The 26,540-nt window shown below is 46.6% G+C and overlaps 1 pseudogene; it reads right to left on the bottom strand.

Moving 5' to 3' along the window:
* Positions 1-21,200: 21,200 nt before the first annotated feature.
* Positions 21,201-21,777, bottom strand: LOC129021998 (putative uncharacterized protein encoded by LINC01356; annotated as a pseudogene).
* Positions 21,778-26,540: the final 4,763 nt, after the last annotated feature.

The following is a 26,540-nucleotide window of genomic DNA, read 5'->3' as shown; positions in this document are numbered from 1 at the left end:
TGACCTGACAAAACCTTTTAAACTATATGTGTCAGAGAGAGAAAAAAATGGCGGTTAGAGTTTTGACCCAGACTGTGGGGCCCTGGCTGAGACCAGTGGCCTACATCTCTAAACAACTAGAAGAGGTTTCTAAGAGTTGGCCCCCATGTTTGAGGGCCTTGGCAGCAACACCCCTGCTAGCACAAGAAGTGGATAAGCTAACCCCTAGGCAAAACCTAAACATAAAGGCTCCCCCATGCTTTAATAAATACCAAAAGACATTGGCTAATGAATGCTAGACTAACTAGATACCAAAGCTTGCTCTGTGAAAATTCCTGCATAACCATTGAAGTTTGCAACACCCTGAACCCTGCCACCTTGCTCCCAGTATCAGAGAGCCCAGTTGAACATAACTGTGTAAAGGTGTTGGACTCAGTTTATTTCTGCAGGCCCAACCTCCGAGACCATCCTTGAACATCAGTAGACTGGGAGCTGTATGTGGACGGGAGCAGCTTCACCAACCCTTGCAAAGTGACTCTGAAGAAGACCACAAGCCCTGCTCCAGTCACACCCGGAAGCTGACTGGTCCATGCATGGCCGAAGCTTGAGGAAACTCATCGCAGGACTCATTTTCCTTAAAATTTGGACTTGTACAGTAAGGACTTCGACTGGCCTTCCTCAGACTGAGCACTGTTCCCAGTATATACATCAAGTCACTGAGGTAGGACAAAAGGTTGCTACAGTCCCATTATTTTATGGTTATTATAAGTGTACAGGGACTCTAAAAGGAACTGATTTGTATAATGCTATACAAGGTATGTAGTCCAGGAAGTGACCAGCCTAATGTGTGTTATAATCAATCTGAGCCCCCGATGACTACCATTTTTAACATAAGTTAAAGACTGGCAACTTCTGGGTTCTGAAAAACTTCAATTATTAGACAATACTGTATAGCAAGGGTGAGGAGGGACTTCACCCTTCACCCTTCCTATGGGAAGACTCAGCTGCCTTGGGCAAAAACTGTATAATAGTACTACAAAAACAGCCACCTAGTGGAGTTCAAACCACACTGAAAAAAATCTGTTTAGTAAATTTCCAAAGTTGCAAACCATGTGGACCCACCTGGCATCCCACCGGGACTGGACAGCCCCCACTGGATTATACCGGATATGTGGGCATAGAGCCTATGCCAAGTTACCTGACCAATGGGCAGGTAGTTGTGTTATTGACACCATTAAACCATCCTTTTTCCTACTGCCCATAAAAACAGGTGAGCTCCTGGGCTTCCCTGTCTATGCTTCCTGAGGAAAAAAAAAAAGCACAGCTATAGGCAACTGGAAAGATGACAAGTGGCCCCCTGAAAGAATCATATACAGTATCATGGGCCTGCCACTTGGGCCCAGGATGGCTTGTGGGGACACCAAACCCCCATTTATATGCTTAACCAAATCATACAGTTACAAACTGCCTTAGAAATAATCACTAATAAAACTGGCAGAGCTTTAACTGTTTTAGCCCAGCAAGAAACCCAGATGAGAAATGCTATCCATAAAAATAGACTAGCCCTAGACTACTTGCTAGCAGCTGAAGGAGGGGTCTGTGGAAAGTTTAACCTGACCAATTGCTGTCTGCACATAGATGACCAAGGGCAAGTAGTTGAAGATATAGTTAAAGATATAACAAAGCTGGCACATGTGCCTGTGCAGGTGTGGCATGGGTTTAATCCCAGGTCCATGTTTGGAAAATGGTTTCCAGCACTAGGAGAATTTAAAACTCCTATATAGGAATTATAATAGTAACAGGAATCTGCTTGTTGCTTCCCCGTGTGCTGCCTTTGCTCCTTCAAGTAATGAAAAGTTTTGTCACTACCTTAGTCCATCAAAATACTTCAGCACAAGTGTACTATATGAATCACTATCAATCTATCTTGCAAGAAGACATGGGTAGTGAGGATGAAAGTGAAAACTCCCATTAATGAGTGAGGCTCTCAAAGTGGGGGAATAAGGGAGGAGACCACACCTTATGTTGTCTTATGCCCAATTTCTGCCTCCAAAGAAAGGAGAAGTAAAAACTAAAAGGCAGAAATGAAATCCACAGGCAGACAGCCCGATGCCATGTTATCTATAGATTCCAGATATTGTATGGAAAAGAATTGTGAAAATCCCTGTCCTGTTCTCTTCCATTCTGATTACCGGTGCATGCAACCCTCAGTCACATACCCCCTGCTTGCTCAATCGATCACAACCCTCTCACATGGACCTTCCCCCTTAAAGTTGTAAGCCCTTAAAAAGGACAGGAATTGCTCACTCAGGGAGCTTGGCTTTTGAGACACAAGTCTGCCAAAGTTCCCAGCTGAATAAACCTCCTTCCTTCTTTAACCCAGTGTCTGAGGAGTTTTGTCTGTGGCTCATCCTGCTACAAAAGAATCTGGGGGTAGTCCACAGAGTATAGTGAAAGCAAGTTTATTAAGAAAGCAAAGGAATGAAAGAATGGCTACTCCATGGACTAAGCAGGGAGTTCCCAGAAGCAAGAGGAGGAAGGTGCCCACCTTAGGTCCAATGCTTGTTTATATATGAAATAACAAAGCAAATAATCATGGGGGAGATGTGCTCTACTACGCAGGCTTTTGACAAAAGATTGTGTAACTACTTTGTATAACTACTGTCTTCCACAAGAACCTATATTATTATCTTTATTTATTAATTTTTGAGACGGAGTCTCCCTCTGTTGCCCAGACTGGACAGAGTGCAGTGGCATGATCTTGGCCTACTGCAATCTCCAGATCCCGGGTTCAAGTGATTCTCCTGCCTCAGCCTCCCAAGTAGCTGGGATTACAGGCATCTGCCACCACGCCAGGCTAATTTTTGTACTTTTAGTGGAGACAGGGTTTCATCATGTTGGCCAGGCTGGTCTCAAACTCCTGACCTCAGGTGATGCACCCGCCTCAGCCTCCCAAACTGTTGGGATTACAGGCATGAGCCACTGTGCCTGGCCTAATATGGCATTTCTTTTCTTTTTCTTTTTTGAGATGGAGTCTTGTTCTTGTCGCCCAGACTGGAGTGCAATGGCACGATCTAGGCTCACTGCAACCTCCACCTCCGGGTTCATGCAATTTTCCTGCCTCAGCCTCCTGAGTAGCTGGGATTACAGGAGCCCACCACCACGCCCAGCTAATTTTTGTATTTTTAGTAGAGACGGGGTTTCGCCATGTTGGCCAGGCTGGTCTCGAACTCCTGAGAAGCTGCAGGTGTTAGGAACTTGTTTGTTCACTGTTACTTCTCTCCTATCCAGAAGTCAGGCATATAGAAGTTGCTCCAAAAAATAGTTTGGATGAATGAATGAATAAAAGGTTAATCATATATCTATTGCTTCATTCAGAAAACTTATTTCCTTATAATTTACTGTTCTGTCTTCCCTTACTAGAGGGTAGAATCTATGAAATACAGACAGCTGGGTTTTGCTCCGTGCTGAATCCTCAATGCCTAGAACAGTGCTTAGCACTGGCACATGCTGTCATGATATCCACTGAATGACTATGTGGAAAGGTAGGCTTTCTCTTTTGGCTAACATCACCATCTTTTTTGTGACATCAATGTATTTCAGATGTTTATCTCAGTAAGATAATGGTTGAGAATAACCACAATACTGTGAGTGGCTGAGAGCTGAACACTCTGGCTTCCTGAGGTAAATACTTGCAGCTGAATGGTGATCAGAAGGGAACCACAGGAGTGCTGTCTCCAAGAGCACTGCCTGCAAGAAGGAGGCACTGGTGGCCGGCACAGGTGGCCTGTGGATGCTACACTTCACAGCTTTGGTCCAGCACCAGCAAAATAGCGACGCAAGACCATTGTGCTCTTGAGTTCCATGTTACACTCACCTCTTTTTCACCAGAATGCAACTCTTGGAGAAGCAGAAAAAGTAATGTGCTTGTAATAACCATTCATGTCTTTATAGGAGTCAAGTGTCTCTTGCTAGAACCCTTTTATTTCACATCTATTCACTTTTCCTCTTTTATTATTAGTGACAAGGTAACAATCATAGTCACATCAAGGAAAACTAGAATATAGAAAAAAATCATCTCAAGTATGTTTAGAATTTTGTGTGTATTTCCATTGCCCTTTATTTCTGAAAGTATATTATATATACAGAATTCACCTAGTTTGTGTTCTGCATTTTTTTTTCTTTTTTTTTTTTCAGATGGAGTCGCGCTCTGCCGCCCAGGCTGGAGTGCAGTGGCGTGATCTCGCCTCACTGCAACCTCCGCTTCCCAGGTTCAAGCAATTCTCCTGCCTCAGCCTCTCGAGTAGCTGGGACTACAGGCGCGTGCCACCATGCCCAGCTAATTTTTTGTATTTTTAGTAGAGACGGGGTGTCACCGTGTTAGCCAGGATGGTCTCGATCTCCTAACATCATGATCCACCCACCTCGGCCTCCCAAAGTGCTGGGATTACAGGTGTGTGCCACCGTGCCTGGCAAATGTTCTGCTTTTTTCATTTAACATTGTATTATGCTTACAAGTATCTTTCCAGCTGGGCATGGTGGCTCACACCTGTAATCCCAACACTTTGGGAGGCCAAGGCCAGCGGATCACCTGAGGTCAGGCATTTGAGACCAGCCTGGCCAACATGGCAAAACTCCGTCTCTCCTAAAAATACAAAAATTAGCAGGGCATGGTGGTGCACACCTGTAATCTCAGCTACTTGAGAGGCTGAGGCAGGAGAATCACTTGAACCCAGGAGGCGGAGGTTGCAGTGAGCCGAGATTGCGCCACTCACTGCACCCCAGCCTGGATGACAGGGTGAGACTCTGTCTCAAAAATAAAAAAGAAAGAAAGAAAAAGAAAAGTATCTTCCCATGGAATTAGACTTCATAACACTTATTTAAATGCACTGCCACGCATTTAAGGATTTGATTTTTTCTTTTCTTTTTCTTTGAAACAGAGTTTTGCTCTTGCTGCCCAGACTGGAGTGCAATGGCACAATCTCAGCTCACCGCAACCTTCACCTCTGGAGTTCAAGTGATTCTCCTGCCTTAGCCTCCCGAGTAGCTGGCATGCACCAACACGCCTGGCTAATTTTGTATTTTTAGTAGAGGCAGGGTTTCTTCATGTTGGTCAGGCTGGTCTTGAACTCCTGACCTCAGGTAATCCGCCTGCCTTGGCCTCCCAAAGTCCTGGGATTACAGGTGTGAGCCACCGCAGCTGGCCTATTTTTTATTTTTTTGAGACAGGGTCTCGCTCTGTCACCCAGGCTGGAGTGCAGTGGCACAATCTTGGCTCACTGAAGACTCGATCTCCTGGGCTCAAGCTATCCTCCTGCCTTAGCCTCCCATGTAGCTGTGCCTATAGGTCTGTGCCACCTCACCTGACTAATTTTTGTATTTTTTGTAGAGATGGGGTTTTGCCATGTTGCCCAGGCTGGTCTCAAACTCCTGGGCTCCCTTGGCCTCCGAAACTGCTGGGATTACATGTGTGAGCCACTGCGCCTGACCTACGATTTTCAACTATATTATTCATTTCACTGTCAGATAAGCCCGAAAAATCACTCAAAGAGTTTGAAAGACAAAAACTCAAGGTACTTAATATCTTTAAGACCCTGTTAAATATCAGGTTTGAAAAACAAAAGTTCACAAAATTATACAGATGACAAGTACATGAAAAAATGATCAACATCATTAGTCATCAGAGAAATGTAAATTAAAACCACACTGCCCACCGACTAAAATGATAAAGTTAAAAAGACTGACAATATCAGGCCGGGCACAGTGGCTCATGCCTGTAATCCCAGTACTTTGGGAGGCCGAGTGGGTGGATCACCCAAGGTCCGGAGTTCATGACCCGTCTGACCAACATGGTGAAACCCCGTCTCTACTAAAAATACAAAAATTAGCTGGGCGTGGAGGTGTGCGCCTGTAATCCCAGCTACTTGGGAGGCTGAGGCAGGAGAATCACTTGAACCCGGGAGGTGGAGGTTGCAGTGAGCCAAGATCATGCCATTGCACTCCAGCCTGGGCAACAAACAGCGAAACTCCATCTAAAAAAAAAATGACTGACAATAAAAGCTGCTGACAAGGACGCAGAATACCTAGAATTCTCACACATTGCTAGTGGAATTACAAAATTATAGCCACTTAAAGAATAGTTTGGTAGTTTCTTATAAAGTTAAACATGCATTTGCCATATGACCAGCAATCCCAATCCCAGCCATTTACACAAGAGAAATGAAACCATATGTCTATAAAAAGATCTCTATGTGAGTGTTTATGGCAGCTTTATTCATAATAAACAAAAGATGAGAAAACTCAAATGTTCATCAACTGGTGACTGGATATACAAATTATAATTCATCCATACAAAGGAATACAATTCAGTAATAAAAAGCAATGAACTGCTGATAAATGCAACCACACAGATGAATCCTAAAACATGATGCTATGTGAAAGCAGCCAGACACAGAGGGCTACTCTGAACTGTTTTTACTCACAACACTTCTGACAACCGGTTCTCCAGCTCTCCAAACACCAAGTGGGTGTCACTATAATTCAGTTCAGTTCTGCCACTAACTATCCAGAGTTCGTGTCAGACTGCACAGCCTTAAAGCCTCAGTCCCTCAAGACTACTCACTGTAGATGCTATTTTCAAGTACCAGGCTGCCACTTGTGCTTCTAAGGTCAACTGGCTATAAATTGGGGGTTCCTGTGACCCTGATACAGTGATTGTGCTATTTGTCAAGTTCAATAATTTGCTAAAACAGCTCACAAAACTCAGAGAAACACTTTACATTTATTGGTGGGTTTTGTTGTTGTTGTTGTTTTTGTTGTTTGAGACAGAGTCTCGCCCTGTCTCCCAAGCCAGAGTGCAGTGGCGTGATCACAGCTCACTGTAACCTTGAATTCCTGGGCTCAAGTGATCTTGCCTCAGCCTCCTCAGTAGCCTGGCTAATTTATTACAAAAATTTTTTTGTAGAGAAGGGACACGTACTCTTTTATTATACAGCATACAACTCAGGAACAGCCAGATGAAGAGATGCATAGGGCAAGGTATGGGGAAGGAGCATCCATGCTCTCTCTGGGCATACTACCCTCCTGGTACCTCGATGTGTTCACCAACCCAGAAGCTCTCAAATTCTTATTGTTCAGGGGTTGGTTTGTTTGTTCGTTTTTGAGATGGAGTCTTGCTCTGTTGCCCAGACTAGAATGCAGTGGCGCCATCTTGGCTCACTGCAACTTCCGCCTCCTGGGTTCAAGCGATTCTCCTGCCTCAGTCCCCTGAGTAGCTGGGATTACAGGCATGGGCCAACATGCCTGGCTAATTTTTATATTTTTAGTACAGATGGGGTTTCACCATGTTGGCCAGACTGGTCTCAAACTCCTGGCCTCAAGTGACCTGCCTGCCTCGGCCTCCCAAGTGCTGGGATTACAGGTGTGAGCTACTGCACCCAGCCTTTTCAGGGGTTTTTGTTTGTTTGCTTTTTGAGGCAGAGTTTCACTCTGTTGCCCAGGCTGGAGTTCAGTGGCATGATTTCAGGTCACTGCAACCTCCGCCTCCCGGGTTCAAGTGGTTCTCCTGCCTCAGTCTCCCAAGTAGCTGGGATTACAGGCACGCACTACAATGCCGGGCTATTTTGTTATTTTTAGTAGCGACGGGGTTTTGCCATGTTAGCCAGGCTGGTCTCAAACTCCTGGGCTCAAGTGATCCACCCACCTTGCCCTCCCAAAGTGCTGGGATTACAGGCACTGCGCCTGGCCCCTGTTTAGGGGTTTTAATGGAGGTTTTAGTACATGGGCAAAATTGATTAAAACATTGGCCTTGGTGATTGACCTCAACATCCAGCCCCTTTCCCCTCCCCAGGGTTCAGGAGGTGAAGCTGAACATTCCCATTCCACTCCTGGGTCTTTCTGGAAACCGCCCCCTCTGCCTCCTGGGTTCAAGAGATTCTCCTTCCTCACCCTCCCAAGTAGCTGGGATTACAGGCGCCTGACACCACGCCCGGCTAATTTTTCTATTTTTAGTAGAGACGGGGTTTCGCCATGTTGGCGGATGTCTCAAATTCCTGACCTGAGGTGATCCACCCGCCTCGGCCTCCCAAAGTGCTGGGATTACAGGCATGAGCCACCACGCCTGGCTTTTTTTTTTTTTTTTTTTTTTTTTTGAGATGGAGTTTCGCTCTTGTCTCCCAGGCTGGAGTGCAGTGGTGCAATCTCGGCTCACTGCACCCTTCGCTTCCTGGGTTCAAGCGATTCTCCTGCCTCAGCCTCCCGAGTAGCTGGGATTACAGGCAACCGCCACCGTGCCTGGCTAACTCTTGTATTTTTAGTAGAGATGAGGTTTCACTGTGTTGGCCAGGCTGGTCTCAAACTCCTTGACCTCAGGTGATCCACACATTTCAGCCTCCCAAAGTGCTGGGATTACAGGTGTGAGCCCCTGCGCCCAGTCAATTTTTTGGTTTTTCAATTGACAAATAAAAATTGTATATATTGGCCAGGCGCAGTGGCTCACGCTTATAATCCCAGCACATTGGGAGGCCGAGGCAGGCGGATCACGAGGTCAGGAGTTTGAGACCAGCCTGGCCAACACAGTGAACCCCTGTCTCTACTAAAAATACAAAAATTAGCCAGGCATGGTGGCGTGTGCCTGTAGTCCCAGCTACTTGGGAGGCTGAGGTAGGAGAATCGCTTGAACCTGGGAGATGGAGGTTGTGGTGAGCCAAAATCTTACCACTGCACTCCAGCCTGGGCGACAGAGTGAGACTACATCTCAAAAAAAAAAAAAAAATTGTACATATTTATGGGGTATGTTTTGATATATGTATACATGGTGGAATGGCTAAATCAAGCTAATAAACATACACATTACCTCACATACTTTTATTACTTTGGGATGAGAACATTTATAATCTATTTTCTTGGCAATTCTCAAGTATATGTTTTTATTAACTATAGTTGCCATGTTATACAACAGATCTCTTAAACTTATTCCTCCTAACTGAAATGTTATATCCTGGCTGGGCGCGGTGGCTCATGCCTGTAATCCCAGCACTTTGTGAGGCCGAGGCGGGTGGATCACAAGGTCAGGAGTTCAAGACCAGCCTGGCCAAGATGGTGAAACCCCATCTCTACTAAAACTACAAAAATTAGCCAGGTGCGGTGGCAGGTGCCTGTAATCCCAGCTACTCAGGAGGCTGAGGCAGGAGAATCGCTTGAACCCAGGTGGCAGAGGTTGCAGTGAGCTGAGATCACGCCACTGCACTCCAGAGCAACAGAGTGAGAATCCATCTCAAAAAAAAAAAAAAGAAATGTATCCTTTGACCAACATCTCCCCATTCTCCCCTTCTTCACCCTCAGCCCTTGATCATCACTATTCTCTGTTTCTATGAGTTGTACTTTTGTAGATTCGACATATAAGTGAGATCACGTAGTATTTGTGTTTCTTTGCCTGGCTTATTTTACTTCACACAGTGTCCTCCAGGTTCATCCACGTTGTCACGAATGACAGGATTTCCTTTTTTTTTGTTTGTTTTGAGACACAGTCTCAGTCTATCGCCCAGGCTGGAGTGCAGTAGCATGATCTCAGCTCACTGCAACCTCCGCCTCCCAGGTTCATGCCATTCTCCTACCTCAGCTTCCCAAGTAGCTGGGATTACAGGTGCCCGCCACCATACCTGTCTAATTTTTGTATTTTTAGTTGAGATGGGCTTTCACCATGTTAGCCAGATGGTCTAGATCTCCTGACCTGGTGATCCAGCCACCTTGGCCTCCCAAAGTGCAGGATTTCCATTTTTTAAGGCCAAATAGTATTCCACTCTGTATACATATCACTAGATACAATTTTTGATCTGTTTTGTGCTGAATACTTACATAAGCTTCTTGTGTCCTTACTTTAACATTCCTTCATCATTCATTCAGTGTTCAAATTATTGAAAATGCATTCTTGAATGCTTTCTTTCCTTGACTTTTTTCTAGATTTTCTTCCTCTCATGCAGGCCAATTACTCCTTTCTATTTTGATTCAGTGACTCCATTTCTTCTGCCTACTTTGTCTTAACAAAGGTTGGCAAGTGACCAAAAACATAACTTGACCTGACTTGAATAAAAAGAAAATGCAGGCCAGGTACAGTGGCTCATACCTGTAATCCCAGCACTTTAGGAGGCCAAGGCAGGAGAATCATTTGAGGCCAGGAGTTCAAGACCAGCCTGGGCAACACTGTCAGATACTGCTTCTACCAAAAAAAAAATCAAAAAATTAGCCAGGTATGGTGGCATGCCTGTAGTCCCAGCTGCTCAGAGGCTGAGGTGAGAGGGTGGCTTGAGCTCAGGAAGTTGAGGTGGGAGGGTGGCTTGAGCTCAGGGAGTTGTGGCTGCAGTAAGCTGTGATCATGCCACAGCACTCCAGCCTGGGCCACAGAGTGAGACCTTGTCTCAAAAGGAAAAAAAAAATGCTTTTGGCTCACGTAACTGAGAAATCTAAAGTGGGGTTCTGGTTTTAGGCACAGTTGAATGCAAGGACCAAATAATATTGGTTCTACTTTCTTCTGTGTTGGTTCCGCTTTCAGACATGCCCTCAATTCACTGGTGCAAGAATTGCTAGTAACTCCAACTTTACACACTCTCCTATAACAATTCTAGCTTCTTTCCAGGCAACAGAATTCCAAGAATGAACATGCTGAGAATATAATTTGCTTTGAGTAAGTACTTGGTTCACTCAAGGCTAATCACTGTGTAAGCTTTGATTGGCGGGATCTAATTTGCATGCTTATCCTGAAGCCTAGGGTCTAGTGGATAGAATGTAAAGCCAACGTTTTAAAGTGCTACAAAGGGTCTACATAATTTGCCCTGACTTCATCTCCTACATTTATCCCTCCTGGATCATACTATTCCAACTACAATGGCCTTCTTACTATTGTTAGAGGATGTCATGTGTGTTCTCTAGGGTTTCTCAACCCTAAAGGAGTTAGGTCTGCCTGGAGTGTTTGTTTACCCAGGTATCACTTCAAGTCAAATGTTTACATTATCAGGGAGGCTTTTCAGGGCCATCCTGGATCAAATATCAACCTCTGACTTAGCACTCCTTACCTTGCTTTATCTTTCTCCATAGCGCCTATCTAAAAGATTATCTAAATAAGAGTAAACGCTCATATAGTGCTTTCTATGAGGCAGGAATTAGATTAAGCACTTTAGTTGATTAACGAATTTAATACTTTCAACAACCATATAAAAAAAGTACTATTACTTTTTTTAAGAGTAGGGGAGGCTGGGCGCGGTGGCTCACGCCTGTAATCCCAGCACTTTGGGAGGCTGAGGCGGGCAGATCACAAGGTCAGGAGTTTGAGACCAGCCTGGCCAACATGGTAAAACCCTGTCTCTACTAAAACTACAAAAATTAGCTGGGCATGGTGGCAGGCGCCTGTAATCCCAGCTATTCGGGAGGCTGAGGCAGAAGAATTGCTTGAAACCAGGAGGCGGAGGTTGCAGTGAGCTGAGATCACGCCACTGCACTCCAGCCTGGGGGAGAGGACAAGACTTCGTCTCAAAAAAAAAAAAAAAAAAAAAAAGAGTAGGGGAAATTGAGGAACAGAAAGGCTAAGCAGCTTGCTCAGGATGTGGTGGAGCAGAAATTCAAACCTAATCAGAATGTCTCCCAAGTCTGTGCTCTTTAGCACTAGGCTATGTTTCCTCTTATTGTTCTCAGTCTCCTTCCACAAAAAAAAATATGGTACATTAAAGGAGGAACTTTTTTTTTTTTGAGATGGAGTTTCGCTCTTGTTGCCCAAGCTGGAGTACAATGGTGCGAACTCAGCTCACTGCAGCCTCTGCCTCAGCCCCCCGAGTAGCTGGGATTACAGGTGCATGCCACCATGCCAGGCTAATTTTTTGTATTTTTATTAGAAACGGGTTTTCACCATGTTAGCCAGGCTGGTCTTGAACTCCTGACCTCAGGTGATCCTCCTGCCTCAGCCTCCCAAAGTGCTGGGATTACAGGCGTGAACCACTGTGTCTGGCCTAAAGCAGAAACCTTTATTTTTGTTTGTTTGAGACAGAGTCTCTCTCTGTTGCCCAGGCTGGAGTGCAGTAGCACGATCTCGGCTCACTGCAAGCTCTGCCCCCCGGGTTCACACCATTCTCCTGCCTCAGCCTCCTGAGTAGCTGAGACTACAGGCGCCTGCCACCATGCCTGGCTTATTTTTTATATTTTTAGTAGAGACGGGGTTTCACCGTGTTAGCCAGGATGGTCTCGATCTCCTGACCTCTTGATCCACCCACCTCAGCTTTCCAAAGTGCTGGGATTACAGGCATAAGTCACTGCGTCCGGCCTTTTTTTTTTTTTTTTTTTTGAGACAGAGTTTTGCTCTTGTTGCCTAGGCTGGAGTGCAATGGTGCAATCTTGGCTCACTGCAACCTCCGCCTCCTGGGTTCAAGCAATTCTTCTGCTTCAGCCTCCCAACTAGCTGGGATTACAGGCATGCACCACCATGCCCGGCTAATTTTTGTATTTTTAGTATAGATGGGGTTTCACCATGTTGGTCAGGCTGGTCTCAAACTCCTGACCTCAGGTGATCCGCCCACCTCAGCCTCCCAAAGTGCTGGGATTACAGGTGTAACCCACCACGCCCGGCCAGGAACTTTTTACAATACTGTATCTCTAGCCCTTTAGCAAGCATGAAGGTTAATTACAGTTCACTTGACTGGATTAAGGAATACCTAAAGAACTGGTAAAGCCTGTAATCCCAGCACTTAGGAAGGCTGAGGTGGGTAAATCACCTGAGGTCAGGAGTTTGAGACCAGCCTAGCCAACATGGGAAAACCCCATCTCTACTAAAAATACAAAAATTAGCCGGGCGTGGTAGCACGTGTCTGTAGTCCCAGCTACTCAGGAGGCTGAGGCAGAAGAATCACTTGAACCCAGGAGGTGGAGATTGCAGTGAGCTGAGATCGTGCCATTGCACCCCAGCCTGGTGACAGAGTGAGATTCTGTCTCAAAACAAAAACATGCATCTCATATATGCCCTTCTAAATCAATACTCTACACCCAAATCGCATCTGTTTCAGTGGCATCATTACATTTATGTGATGACTCGATCACCAGCTCAAATCACTGGCCAAACAAGAAGCTGGGAGCCATCCTTCTCTCATTTGCCTTCATGCTCCATATCTGACCAACATGAATAGCTCTTGAACCTATCCTCCTCTCCACTCTCACAACCACTACACCCGAGATCAGGTCGCCATTTCCTACAGTTTAATGTAACAGCTTCCTAGTTCATTTCCCTGTCTTCCACCTTTCTGTCTTCCCCTGATTATTTTGATTATTCATCAGAATGAGTAAGATTATGCCATGAAGTTCTTAGAAATACAATTTTCCACCCATTGCCACTCACTCATTGATGGAGCAGACAAAGAGAGATAATCAAAAGTCCTTGAGAGAATAAGCATCTTCCATTTCCCCTGCAAGAGTTATGATCCGTGTAGAAGCCATTTCAAAGTTTCCCCAATCTGGGGCCGGGCGCGGTAGCTCACACCTGTAATCCTAGCACTTTGGGAGGCTGAGGCAGGCGGATTATGAGGTCAAGAGATCGAGACCATCCTGGCCAACATGGCGAAACCCCATCTATACTAAAAATACAAAAATTAGCTGGGCGTGGTGGTGCGCACCTATAGCCCCAGCTACTCTGGAGGCTGAGACAGGAGAATTGGTTGAACCCGGGAGGCGGAGGTTGCAGTGAGCTGAGATTGTGCCACTGCGCTGCAGCCTGGCAACAGAGTGAGATTCTGTCTCCAAAAAAAAAAAATTTTCTCCAATCTCCCAAAGTATAAGTCTAGCATTTCTAAATGTTCCATTTGAATTATAGAAGCATAATATCAGTTTAAAGGAAACAATCTGAGTTCTAGAATTAAATAGAAATCCCCAGGGCATACATGTTACATTTTTCTCCAAATTAAGAGTAAAAAAAAATTAAGGTTAATTCATCTTAGAATATTTACATGAATGCTTAAATGCTGACAATATAAACCCTAGAATATAGTCATTAAAATAAAAATCACTTCCTTTACAGTACACTTACAATAACTGCAACAATCAATTTCTCTTTCCAAAGATTGTCAGTAAGTTTTTAATCTACTCTACTTCTCTGTTCTCCGTTTTTTTTGTTTTGTTTTGTTTTGTTTTTTGAGACAAAGTGTTGTTCTGTCTGTTTGGGAGATTGGGCCCCAATCTCCCAAAGTATAAGTCATCTTTGGTAAAGGACTCTGCTGACACCTGTTGGTTCTGATGAAGGAACCTGGGCCCTAGGTTGGTTTCTTTTATTTACTGGAAAGTTGTGTTATATACTATAATATCCTTTGTCTAGGATCTTTTTAGGTAGGGCTACCAAATCTTATTTTCTTTCACAACTACAAGCTTTTTTAAGACTCACTTTGGGCATGAAGGAGCTGGGGGTTGGGGACAGGAAAAAAAGTCAAGTAAAATACTAGATGACCCCAGCCCAGCCCTGCTATGGGTGGAGAGAGGTGCTAGAGGATGGTGCTAGAAGCCACCAAGTGCTAGTGTACAGCCTCCACTCCTTCAGCACTAAGCCACCGGCTGGCACAGCAAATCTCTGAGTATCAAAGAAACCATCAAACAGTTTTAGAACTGCAACAATGCAAATGTCCATGAACATGATTATAAAGTTGTATTTATAGTATATGGAGGGATTGATCCAGTTACAGGAATGGTTATGAATATGATCAACCTCATAAAGTATATGGAGGAGGCAATTATGAAGCCCCTTGATCATAAGAATCTGGACCTGGATGTACCATACTTTGCAGATGTTATAAGCATGAAAGAAAAGGTAGTTGGATATATCTGGGGAAACATCCAGAAATTTCTTCCTGTAGAAGTTATTTATAAAATGGTGGCTGACACCTGTAATCCCAGCACTTTGGGAGACCGAGGCGGGCGGATCACTTGAGGCCAGGAGTTGAGACCAGTCTGGCCAACATAGCAAAACCCTGTCTCTACTAAAAATACAAAAAAGTAGCTGGGTGTGGTGGCATGCGCCTGTAATCCTGGCTACTTGGAAGGCTGAAGCAGGAGAATCGCTTGAACCCAGGAGGCGGAGGTTTTAGTGAGCCGAGATCATGCTGTTATACTTCAACCTGAGCAACACAGTGAGACACTGTCTCAAAAAAAAAAAACAAAAAAATTTTTTTAAAAAGTATATGAAACTGACAGTAGCCGGGTACAGTGGCTCACACCTGTAATTTCAGCACTTTGAGAGACCGAGACGGGCAGATTACCTGAGGTCAGGAATTGGAGACCAGCCTGGCCAACATGGTGAAACCCTGTCTCTACTAAAAATACAAAAATTAGCCGGGTATGGTGGCGGGCACCTGTAATCCCAGCACTTTGGGAGGCTGAGGCGGTCAGATCACAAGGTTGGGAGATTGAGACTATCCTGGCTAACACAGTGAAACCTCGTCTTTACTAAAAATACAAAAAATTAGCCAGGCGTGGTGGCGGTCCCCTGTAGTCCCAGCTACTCAGGAGGCTGAGGCAGGAGAATGGCGTGAACCCGGGAGGCGGAGCTTGCAGTGAGCCAAGATCGCGCCACTGCACTCCAGCCTGGGCAACAGAGCGAGACTTTGTCTCCAAAAAAAAAGAGTGAAACTCCATCCCCCCCCACAAAAAAATTATTACGTAATTGTTGCACTTCCTCACTGTGTTCTAGAGTGCCTGACTTATTGAAATAATTTTAAAACCCGTTGCTGGGCGCAGTAGCTCACGCCTGTAATCCCAGCACTTTGGGAGGCTGAGGTGGGTGGATCATGAGGTGAGGAGATCCAGACCATCCTGGCTAACACGGTGAAACCCCATCTCTACTAAAAATACAAAAAATTAGCCGGGTGTTGGTGGTGGGCGCCTATAGTACCAACTACTCGGGAGGCTGAGGGCTGAGGCAGGAGAACGGCGTGAACCCGGGAGGCGGAGCTTGCAGTGAGCCGAGATCAGGCCACCGCACTCCAGCCTGGGCGACAAAGCAAGAAAGACTCCGTCTCAAAAAAAAAAAAAAAAAAAAAAAAAAAAACCATTATAGATTTAAATCTATTTTATTTTATTATTATTATTATTATTTTTTGAGATAAAGTCTCGCTCTGTCGCCCAAGCTGCAGTGCAGTGGCGTGATCTCCGCTCACTGCAACCTCCGCCTCCCGGGTTCAAGCGATTCTCCTGTCTCGCCCTCCCGAGTAGCTGGGACTACAGGCGCGTGCCATCACACCCGGCTGATTTTTTTTATTTTTAGTAGAGACGGGGTTTCACCATGTTAGCCAGGTGATCTCCATGTTAGCCAGGTGATCACGAGATCTCACCATGTTAGCCAGGTGATCTCCTGACCTCGTGATCCGCCCGCCTCAGCCTCCCAAAATGCTGGGATTACAGGCGTGAGCCACCGTGCCCGGCAGATTTAAATCTACTTTAAAACCAAATTTATAATGTATCCTGAATATCTAGAGAGATATTTATACCTAAAGATTAAAAATCAACTTATTTTTCAGGAATCAAAAAGTGGATTACATAAAGTCCTCATTTATACTACCTTTTTTTTTTTTTTTTTTGAGATGGAGTCTGACTCTGTTGCCCAGCTGGAGTGCAGTGGTGTGATCTCGGCTCACTGCAACCTCTGCATCTCGGGTTCAAGTGATTCTCCTGCCTCAGGTTCCCGAGTAGCTAGGATTGCAGGCACCCGCCACTATACTCAATTAGTTTCTTGTATTTTTAGTAAAGATGGAGTTTCACGATGTTGGCCAGGCTGGTCTCAAACTCCTTACCTCAGGCTATCCACCCACCTCGGCCTCCCAAAGTGCTGAGATTACAGGTATGAGTCACCACACCTGGCCATAGTATTCTATTGTCTTTTAACATAACATCTCAGATTTACATTCAAGAGAACTAAATGTGTGTTAAAGTGACTCCCAAGTCTGTGGTCTTAAACTGTTTTGTCCCAAAAGAACTTTGGTATATACATATATATATATATATATATATATATACCCCCTTACACATTGCTTACTAAAATGTGCTGTTTAATAGTTGCAAAGATATAATTTCTGGCATATTGTATGTTGTGTTACAAGTGCTTTAAATACATCTTTGTCAAGACCTTGGTGCTTTGCTCACTTGGTTTATGGAAAAGGGTCACTTACTGGCCAGTCTTCAAAAGGTCTGAACTCATTTGCATTCAAAGCAGTGAGTTGATAAACATTTCTGTTATAACCATCACTGTTTCAAATTCTAAGCATGATAGAAGGCGTCACATACATAAAAGGCAGAAGTTTGATGCTTAGGTAAAATTAGTTTGTCTCCTTCAATATTTTTCTCTCTAGAGCTATCCATTTTCTCCCCAAAGGTTTTGAACTGGAATGAGTGAGTTAGCCTTTCTTTTCTACCGAGAGATAAGATTTGTGTAATAGAGTTGGGAAAGAAGTCCTGAAGCACCCATTATTGTTGTTGTTGTTGTTGTTGTTGTTGTTTTTTGAGACGAAGTCTCACTCTGTTGCCAGGTTGGAGTGCAGTGCTGCAGTCTCCGCTCACTGCAACCTCCGCCTCCCGGGTTCAAGCAATTCTCCTGCCTCAGCCTCCTGAGTAGCTGAGACTACAGGCATGTGCCACCACTCTCAGCTAATTCTGTATTTTTAGAAGAGACCAGGTTTCACCATATTGGCCAGGATGGTCTCCATCTCTTGACTTCGTGATCTGCCCGCCTCGGCCTCCCAAAGTGCTGGGATTACAGGCGTGAGCCACCGCGCCCGGCCAGAGGCACCCATTCTTATTTCAAGAGAGATCATTTTAAATTCAGGGTACATATGAAACTGAGGATTTGCAAAATAACTTTTGAAAACGATAGCAATGTTTGAAACTAAAGGTTACTTATGCTAGCATTTCTAAATGTTCCATTTGAATTATAGAAGCATAATATCAGTTTAAAGGAAACAATCTGAGTTCTAGAATTAAATAGAAATCCCCAGGGCATACATGTTACATTTTTCTCCAAATTAAGAGTAAAAAAAAAATTAAGGTTTATTCATCTTAGAATATTTACATGAATGCTTAAATGCTGATAATATAAACCCTAGAATATAGTCATTAAAATAAAAATCACTTCCTTTACAGTACACTTACAATAACTGCAACAATCAATTTCTCTTTCTAAAGATTGTCAGTAAGTTGTTAATCTACTCTACTCTCTGTTCTCCGTTTTTTTTGTTTTGTTTTGTTTTGTTTTTTGAGACAGAGTCCTGCTCTGTCACCCAGGCTGGAGTGCAATGGCGTGATCTCAGCTCACTGCAGCCTCTGCCTCACGGGTTCCAGTGATTCTTCTGCCTCAGCCTCCTGGATAGCTGGGACTACAGGCGCATGACACCATGACCCGCTAATTTTTGTATTTTTAGTAGAGACGCGGTTTCACCATCTTTGCCAGGCTGGTCTCGAACTCCTGACCTCAAGTGATCCACCCGCCTCAGCCTCCCAAAGTGCTGGGATTACAGGCATGAGCCACCATGCCTGGCCCTGTTCTCTGTTTTCTTTCTTATTTTATTTATTTTTTGAGACGGAGTCGCCCAGGCTGGAGTGCGTGGCGCCATCTTGGTTCACTGCAACCTCCACCACCCTCCCCGCCCCGGGGTTCAAGTAATTCTCCTGCCTCAGCCTCCCGAGTAGCTGGGATAGCTGGGATTAAAGGCGTGCACCACCATGCCGGGCTAATTTTTGTATTTTTAGTAGAGACGGAGTTTCGCCATGTTGGCAAAGCTGGTCTCAAACTCCTGACCTGAAGTAATCCACCTGCCTCAAAGTGCTGGGATTACAGGCATGAGCCACCACGCCGGGCCTGTTGAGTTTTCTACAGGACAAACCACAAATAGCAACACAGTGCAATCACAAAAGAGAAAGGTAAGCTTTTAAATTTCTAATTTGCAGAGCGGGTGTTCCAAATCTGAAATTCATCGACCTCTACAGGGGTTGCTGAAATTGATGCGACAAAAGCCTGCATCTTTTTTTTTTTTTTTTTTTTTTTTTTGAGAGGGAGTCTGGCTCTGTCGCCCAGGCTGGAATGCAGTGGCGTGATCTCGGCTCACCGCAACCTCCGCCTCCCGGGTTCAAGCAATTCTCCTGCCTCAGCCTCCCAAGTAGCTGGAACTACAGGCGCCCGCCACCACACCCAGCTAAATTTTTGTATTTTTAGTAGAGACGGGGTTTCACCGTGTTAGCCAGGATGATCTCTATCTCTTGACCTCGTGATCTGCCCACCTCGGCCTCCCTAAGTGCTGGGATTACAGGCGTGAGCCACCGCGCCTGGCCAAAGGACTGCATCTTTTTCTTTTTTTTTTTTTTTGAGATGGAGTCTTGCTCTGTCGCCCAGGCTGGAGTGCAGTGGCGTAATCTGGGCTCACTGCAAGCTCCGCCTCCCGGGTTCACGCCATTCTCCTGCCTCAGCCTCCTGAGTAGCTGGGACTACAGGCGCCTGCCACCGCGCCCAGCTAATGTTTTGTATTTTTAGTAGAGACGGGATTTCACCATGTTAGCCAGGATAGTCTCGATCTCCTGACCTCGTGATCCGCCCGCCTCGGCCTCCCAAAGTGCTGGGATTACAGACGTGAGCCACCGCGCCCGGCCAGGCCTGCATCTTAAAGTGAGTTACTGAAGACAAAGTTTGGCGCTAATTTAAATAATGTGACTGATGCGCCTGACTGCGACCACAACGGAAGGGTACCCACAGGTCACAATAATTATCCCAAAATTAACTGAAGATGCCCACTGTTACTTCTGTTTAACCACGTGTTAATCATGTAGTTATGGGAACTACAACGACGGTCACTACCTTAAAGAAACTTACAATCTTCGGCCGGGTGCCGCAGCTCACAACTATAATCCTAGCACTTTGGGAGGCCGAGGAGGCTGAATCACCTGAGGTCAGGAGCTCGAGACCAGCCTGGCCAACATGGTGAAACCCCATCTCTACTAAAACTACAAAAAATTAGCTGCGTGTGGTGGCAGGCACTTGTAATCCCAGCTACTCGGAAGCCTGAGGCAGGAGAATCACTTGAACCAGGGAGGCGGAGGTTGCGGTGAGCCAAGATCGCGCCACTGCACTGCAGCCTGGGCGATAAGAGCGAAACTCTGCCTAAAAAAAAAAGAAAGAATGAAAGAAAAACAGAAACTTACAATCTGTTAGAGGAGACAGCAAACAAAAATAATACAAGGTTCGGCTGGGCGCAGTGGCTCACGCCTGTAATCCCAGCACTTTGGGAGGCCGAGGCGGGTGGATCACAAGGTCAGGAGTTCAAGACCAGCCTGGCCAAGATGGTGAAACTCCGTCTCTACTAAAAATACAAAAAAATTAGCCGGGCGTGGTGGTGGGCACCTGTAATCCCAGCCACTCGGGAGGCTGAGGGAGAGAATTGCTTGAACCCGGGAGATGGAGGTTGCAGTGAGCCGAGATCGCGCCACTGCACTCCAGCCTGGGCGACAGAGCGAGACTCGTCTCAAAAAAAAAAAATAATAAATAATAATAATAATAATAATACAAGGTTCACATACTACAAAGCAGAGAACACGGACGGGAAGGAATTAGAAGAGAATTTCTATGGGCAGAGCAAAGTCATGGGTCACGGGAATCACGAACTGGGGAGAATTATTTGTCAGGTTTAATTAAAGGAAGAGGAACAAAGAGAGTTTAAAGATTAGAAGGTTACAGGTGGCATGCCACAATCCCCAAAACAAACCCCACCTCGTCTCAGCCCCAGTCACCTCCCAAGGGGGTATATCTTGCTCAGAGAGCCTGAAGGCAGGGGCATTTGTTTTTACAGCCCAGTCACTGTTCTTCCAGACAAAAAAAGCATTTCCTGTGAGGATGAAGTGATTACCCCAGGTCACCTGGCCACATTCCTCTCCGGGAGCCGGTGGCCACAACACCTGGCCGCCCCTCCACCAGCGCGGCGCTCCGAGGTCACGCAGCTGCCTGCGACCACGAAGCCCTCAGTGAGGCCGCCTCCCACCCCCTGGAGACGTGGTCTCCCCTCCCGCGAGGGTCCCTCCGACCCCACCCGGGCAACTAGGGCACCACTGGCTGTTACCCAACTAACCATTAAGCGCGGAGGGGCGGGGCGGGGCTGCGCTCTCGGCACCATGCGGCCCCCACGACGTAGAGCTTGCCTGACTCGGTTTGAAGGGACCGCTCGGCTGCCTGATTACGCGCCCCCGGCCGAGCCTGCGCGCTGGGGACGCAGTCGGCCCTCGCGTCCTCTGCTCCCCGAAACAAGCGTGTGGAAAGCTTGGTCGGGGCTTCTCACAGCCGCGCGCACAGACTCGTTTTCCCCCCGCGTGTCTCCCGGGAACGTCGCGGCCACCTGCACGCGTCCGGCACACAAACGTCGGTCTCACCCCTTAGTTTCTGGAAGAGAAAAAGGAAAATCCAGAGGCCTGACCCTGACGGGTGGGGGGAGATGCGGGCCCGGAGTAGCGGGAAGCGACTGAGGAACGGGGACTGGGCAGCAATTGAATGGATGCGGGTGCCCCTGGCACCCGGGAAGACGCCCAGGGGCCGTCGCTGGGGAGCTGGACATGGGCTGGGATGTGTTTGGATTCCAATCTGGGCCTGACACCAGTTCTGTGACCTCGGGAAGTTCCCCAACCCTCCGGGCCTGTTTCCTCCCTCTGAAGTGGCGACAGCAATAGAACCGACCTCGTAGACTCATTCGGAGGTCCTGATAGGAGAACCCATGCAACTTGCCACCACAGAGCCAGGCCCGCGGCGGTTGGCGCCTGATGGGTATTAAAGACGAGTCGGGAAAGAAGAACAGGTAAGAGGGTGGGGAGACTGGCCCAGTGGGTTGGGGTGTGCACCTCGGCCACGTGGAAAAGCGAGAATGCAGGGGCCAGACGCTTATGGACGATGCATATGTGGGGCCGGATAGAATTGTGGCAGGCGGCGCTGGGGCTGATGCGCCTCACCAGGATTATCCTCTGTAATCCTCACAGCCCTGTGAAGTGGGCACTGCCATGAACATTTTGTAAATAAGGGACCTGAGGCTCAGAGAGGTGAAGTAACTTTCCAAACGGCCCAGCTCGTTAGTGGCCAGCATTTGAAGTCACACTCCAGAGCCTGTTTTTATCATAATAGCTGCTGCGACCGCAAAACCAACGTGTGTGTTGAAGTGATCAAATAACCATGGGGTGGTCTCTGATGTCCAGGACTTTTGAGAAATACTGAAAAAGTATGAGGCAAGGCCCCTGCCTTCAAAGAGCTTGCAAGTTTATGGGGGAGACTGAGTCAGGCACAAATTAACCAACATCTGTTGAGCACTTAGTGCTTGCCAGGACCCTGCCCTGCTCCCCGTGTCTTCCTCCCTTCCAGGACTCACCCTCTCACTTACCCTCCCCCTCAATTCTCACAAGAGATTGAAGAAGGGTAGAGACTGGAGGATGAGGCTGAGCGCGGTGTCTCATGTCTGTAATCCCAGCACTTTGGGAGGCCAAGGCAGGTGGATCACCTGAGGTCAGGAATTCAAGACCAGCCTGGCCAACATAGCGAAACCCCCTCTCTACTAAAAATACAAAAATTAGCGGGGTGTGGTGGCACTCACCTTTAGTACCAGCTACTCAAGAGCCTGAGGCGGGAGAATCACTTGAACCTGGGAGGCGGAGGTTGCAGTGAGCTGAGATCATGCCACTGCACTCCAGCCTGGGTGACAGAGCGAGACTCTGTCTCAAAAAATAAAAAAATAGGCCGAGCGCAGTGGCTCATGCCTGTAATCCCAGTACTTTAGGAGTCCGAGGTAATCAGGAGTTCGAGACTAGCCTGGCCAACATGGTGAAATCCTGTCTCTACTAAAAATACAAAAATTAGCCTGGCGTGGTGGCAGACACCTGTAACCTCAGCTACTCAGGAGGCTGAGGCAGGAAGAATTGCTTGAACTTGGGAGGCAGACGTTGCAGTGAGCCAAGATCATGCCATTGCTCTCCAGCCTGGGCGACTCTATCTCAAAATAAATAAATAAAATAATTAAATAGATAAAAATAAAATAATAAAACAAATGGTGGTGGGACAATTGGGTATCCATATGCAGAAGAATGAAGTTGCATGAAATTGACTGAAAATACATCAATAACAAAGAGCTAAACTGTAAAACTCTTAGAAAAGAATATACAGATAATCTTTTTTTTTTTTTTTTTTTTTTTTTTTTTTTGAGGGAGTCTTACTCCATCGCCCAGGCTGGAGTGCAGTGGCGCAATCTCGGCTCACTGCAAGTTCAGCCCCCGGGTTCATGCCATTCTCCTGTCTCAGCCTCCCGAGTAGCTGGGACTACAGGCGCCCGCCACCATGCCTGGCTAATTTTTTTTTTTAGCATGTGGGAGCAACTTACCCACATTTCGGTTACACTAGTATGGCTACAAAAAAAATTTTTTTAAGGAAAAAAGTATTGGTGAGAATGTGGAGAAATTCAAACTTCATACTTTGCTGATGGGGATGTAAAATAGGGCAGCTACTGTGGAAAACAGTTTTGTGGTTCCTCAAAAAGAATTACCATATGACACAGCAATTCTGCTACTGAAGCAGCGTCGTTTTCTGGGGTAAATACCTGAGGTTCCTCGTCTAGTGCCAAGAAGATTAAGGACATGGATACACACAAGGAGCAAGTTTAGGAGAGGAGGTTTCATAGGCAAAAAAAGGAGAAAAGGTCTCTCATGAGAGAGTGGGGCACTCGAATGGGAATTCCAGCCCATGGCAGAGTGCACCCAATTTTATAGACAGGCTTAAGAAGGCAGTGTCTGATTTACATAGGGTCCAAAGATTGTTTGGACCAAGTGTGACGTTTACATAATGCGCCAGGTAAGCTGGCTTCCCCACCCTAATCTTATTATGCAAATGGAATCTTTGCCTGGCTGGCACCATATTGCCTGCTCCTTACTGCACATGCGGCTAGCAAAGAGAAGGGAAGATGGAGCCGCCATTTTGAACATGCCTAGTCCCAGGTAGCCTATTCCTATTGGCACAACTGCTGGCATTCACCCCTGCAAGCTTCCAGCTTGCTTGTCTATGTTTGCAGCTTGATTTTACAGGCTGTTCTTTGTTACAAAAGAGAATTATTTGGGGGCTGCTTTTCATTAAAAGGAAAACCTTACCAAGGACTCCTGTAGCTTATCTGCCTAAATAATTTATTCTTAATGCCTATATCACTACTAGGTATATTACCAAAATAAAACCGGTATTCAAACAAATACTTGTACAGCAGCACTATTCACAGTAACCAAAAGTTGGAAACAATTCACATGTCCATCAATGGATGCATGGATAAACAAATATATTATGCAGCTATAAAAGGGAATGAAGTACTAATAAATCCCACAACGTGGATAAACCTTAAGAAAATATAAGTGAAAGAAGCCAGACACTAAAGGTTCAAAATTGTATGTGCGATAATTTCGAGGCATTTGAACCAGAGCAACTCCATCTTCAATAAGGACTGGGTAAAATAAGGCTAAAACCTACTAGGCTGCATTCCTGAGACAGTTAGGCATTCTAAGTCACACAGGATGAGATAGGAGGTCAGCATAAGATACAGCTCATGAAGACCTTCCTGATAAAATAGTTTGGAGTAAAGAAGCCAGCCAAAACCCACTAAAACCAAGATGGCCAGGAGAGTGACCTCTGGTCATCACTACTACACTCCCACCAGTGCAATGACAGTTTACAAATGCCATGGCAACCTCAGGAAGTTACCCTATATGGTCCAAAAAAGGGAGGCATGAATAATCCACCTCTTATTTAGCATATAATCAAGAAATAACCATAAAAATGGGCAACCAGCAGCCCTCAGGGCTCTGTCTATTGAGTAGCCATTCTTTTATTCCTTTACTTTTTAAATAAACTTGCTTTCACTTTACTCTACGGACTTGCCCTGAATTCTTTTTTGCAGGAGATCCAAGAACCCTCTCTTGGGCTCTGGATCGGGACCCCTTTCCATTAACAATTTCATTTCATGAAATACCCAAGATAGGTAAATCCATAGAGACAGAAAGCAGATTAGTGGTTGCCAGGGGCTGGGGATAGGGAGAAAGGGAGTTGTGTCCGGAATTGGTGGGTTCTTGGTCTCGCTGACTTCAAGAATGAAGCCGCGGACCCTCGCGGTGAGTGTTACAGCTCTTTCTAAGGTGGCACGTCTGGAGTTTGTTCCTTCTGATGTTCGGATATGTTCGGAGTTTCTTCCTTTTGGTGGGTTCGTGGTTTTGCTGGCTCAGCAGTGAAGCTGCAGACCTTCGCAGTGAGTGTTACAGCTCTTAAGGCGGCGCGTCTGGAGTTGTTCGTTCCTCCCGGTGGGCTCGTGGACTTGCTGGCTTCAGGAGTGAAGCTGCAGACTTTCACGGTGTTACAGCTCATAAAAGCCGTGTGGACCCAAAAAGTGAGCAGCAGCAAGGTTTATTGCAAAGAGTGAAAGAACAAAGCTTCCAGGGTGGAAGGGGACCTGAGCGGGTTGCCACTGCTGGTTCGGGTAGCCTGCTTTTATTCTCTTATCTGGCCCCACCCATGTCCTGCTGATTGGTAGAGCTGAGTGGTCTGTTTTGACAGGGCGCTGATTGGTGCATTTACAATCCCTGAGCTAGATACAAAGGTTCTCCACGTCCCCATCAGATTAGTTAGATACGGAGTATGGCCACAAAGGTTCTCCAAGGCCCCACCAGAGCAGCTAGATACAGAGTGTCAACTGGTGCATTCAGAAACCCTGAGCTAGACACAGGGTGCTGATTGGTGTGTTTACAAACCTTGAGCTAGATACAGAGTGCGATTGGTGTATTTACAATCCCTGAGGTAGACATAAAGGTTCTCCAAGGCCCCACCAGAGCAGCTAGATACAGAGTGTCGATTGGTGCATTCACAAACCCTGAGCTAGACACAGGGTGCTGATTGGTGTGTTTACAAACCTTGAGCTAGATACAGAGTGCCGATTGGTGTATTTACAATCCCTGAGCTAGACATAAAGATTCTCCACATCCCCACCAGACTCAGGAGCCCAACTGGCTTCACCCAGTGGATCCCGCATCCGGGCTGCAGGTGGAGCTGCCTGCCAGTCCCGCGCCCTGCGCCCGCACTCCTCAGCCCTTAGGTGGTCGATGGGACTGGGCGCCGTGGAGCAGAGGGCTGTTCTCATCGGGGAGGCTCCGGCACAGGAGCCCATGGAGTGGGTGGGAGGCTCAGGCATGGTGGGCTGCAGGTCCCAAGCCCTGCCCCGCCGGGAAGGCAGCTAAGGCCCGGTGAGAAATCCAGCGCAGCGCCGGTGGGCTGGCACTGCTGGGGGACCCAGTACACCCTCCGCAGCCACTGGCCCGGGTGCTAAGCCCCTCATTGCCTGGGGCCTGCAGGGCCGGCCGGCTGCTCCGAGTGCCGGGCCTGCCAAGCCCGCTCCCACCCGGAGCTCCAGCTGGCCCGCAAGCGCCGCGCGCAGCCCCGGTTCCCGCTCGCGCCTCTCCCTCCACACCTCCCTGCAAGCTGAGGGAGCCGGCTCTGGCCTTGGCCAGCCCAGAAAAGGGGC

This window comes from Pongo pygmaeus, chromosome 1, assembly GCF_028885625.2.
Source record: "Pongo pygmaeus isolate AG05252 chromosome 1, NHGRI_mPonPyg2-v2.0_pri, whole genome shotgun sequence".
In the NCBI taxonomy this organism is placed as follows: Eukaryota; Metazoa; Chordata; class Mammalia; order Primates; family Hominidae; genus Pongo; species Pongo pygmaeus.
Note: the sequence above shows the minus strand (reverse complement) of the source record. Positions and strands in the feature narration are given on the sequence as shown.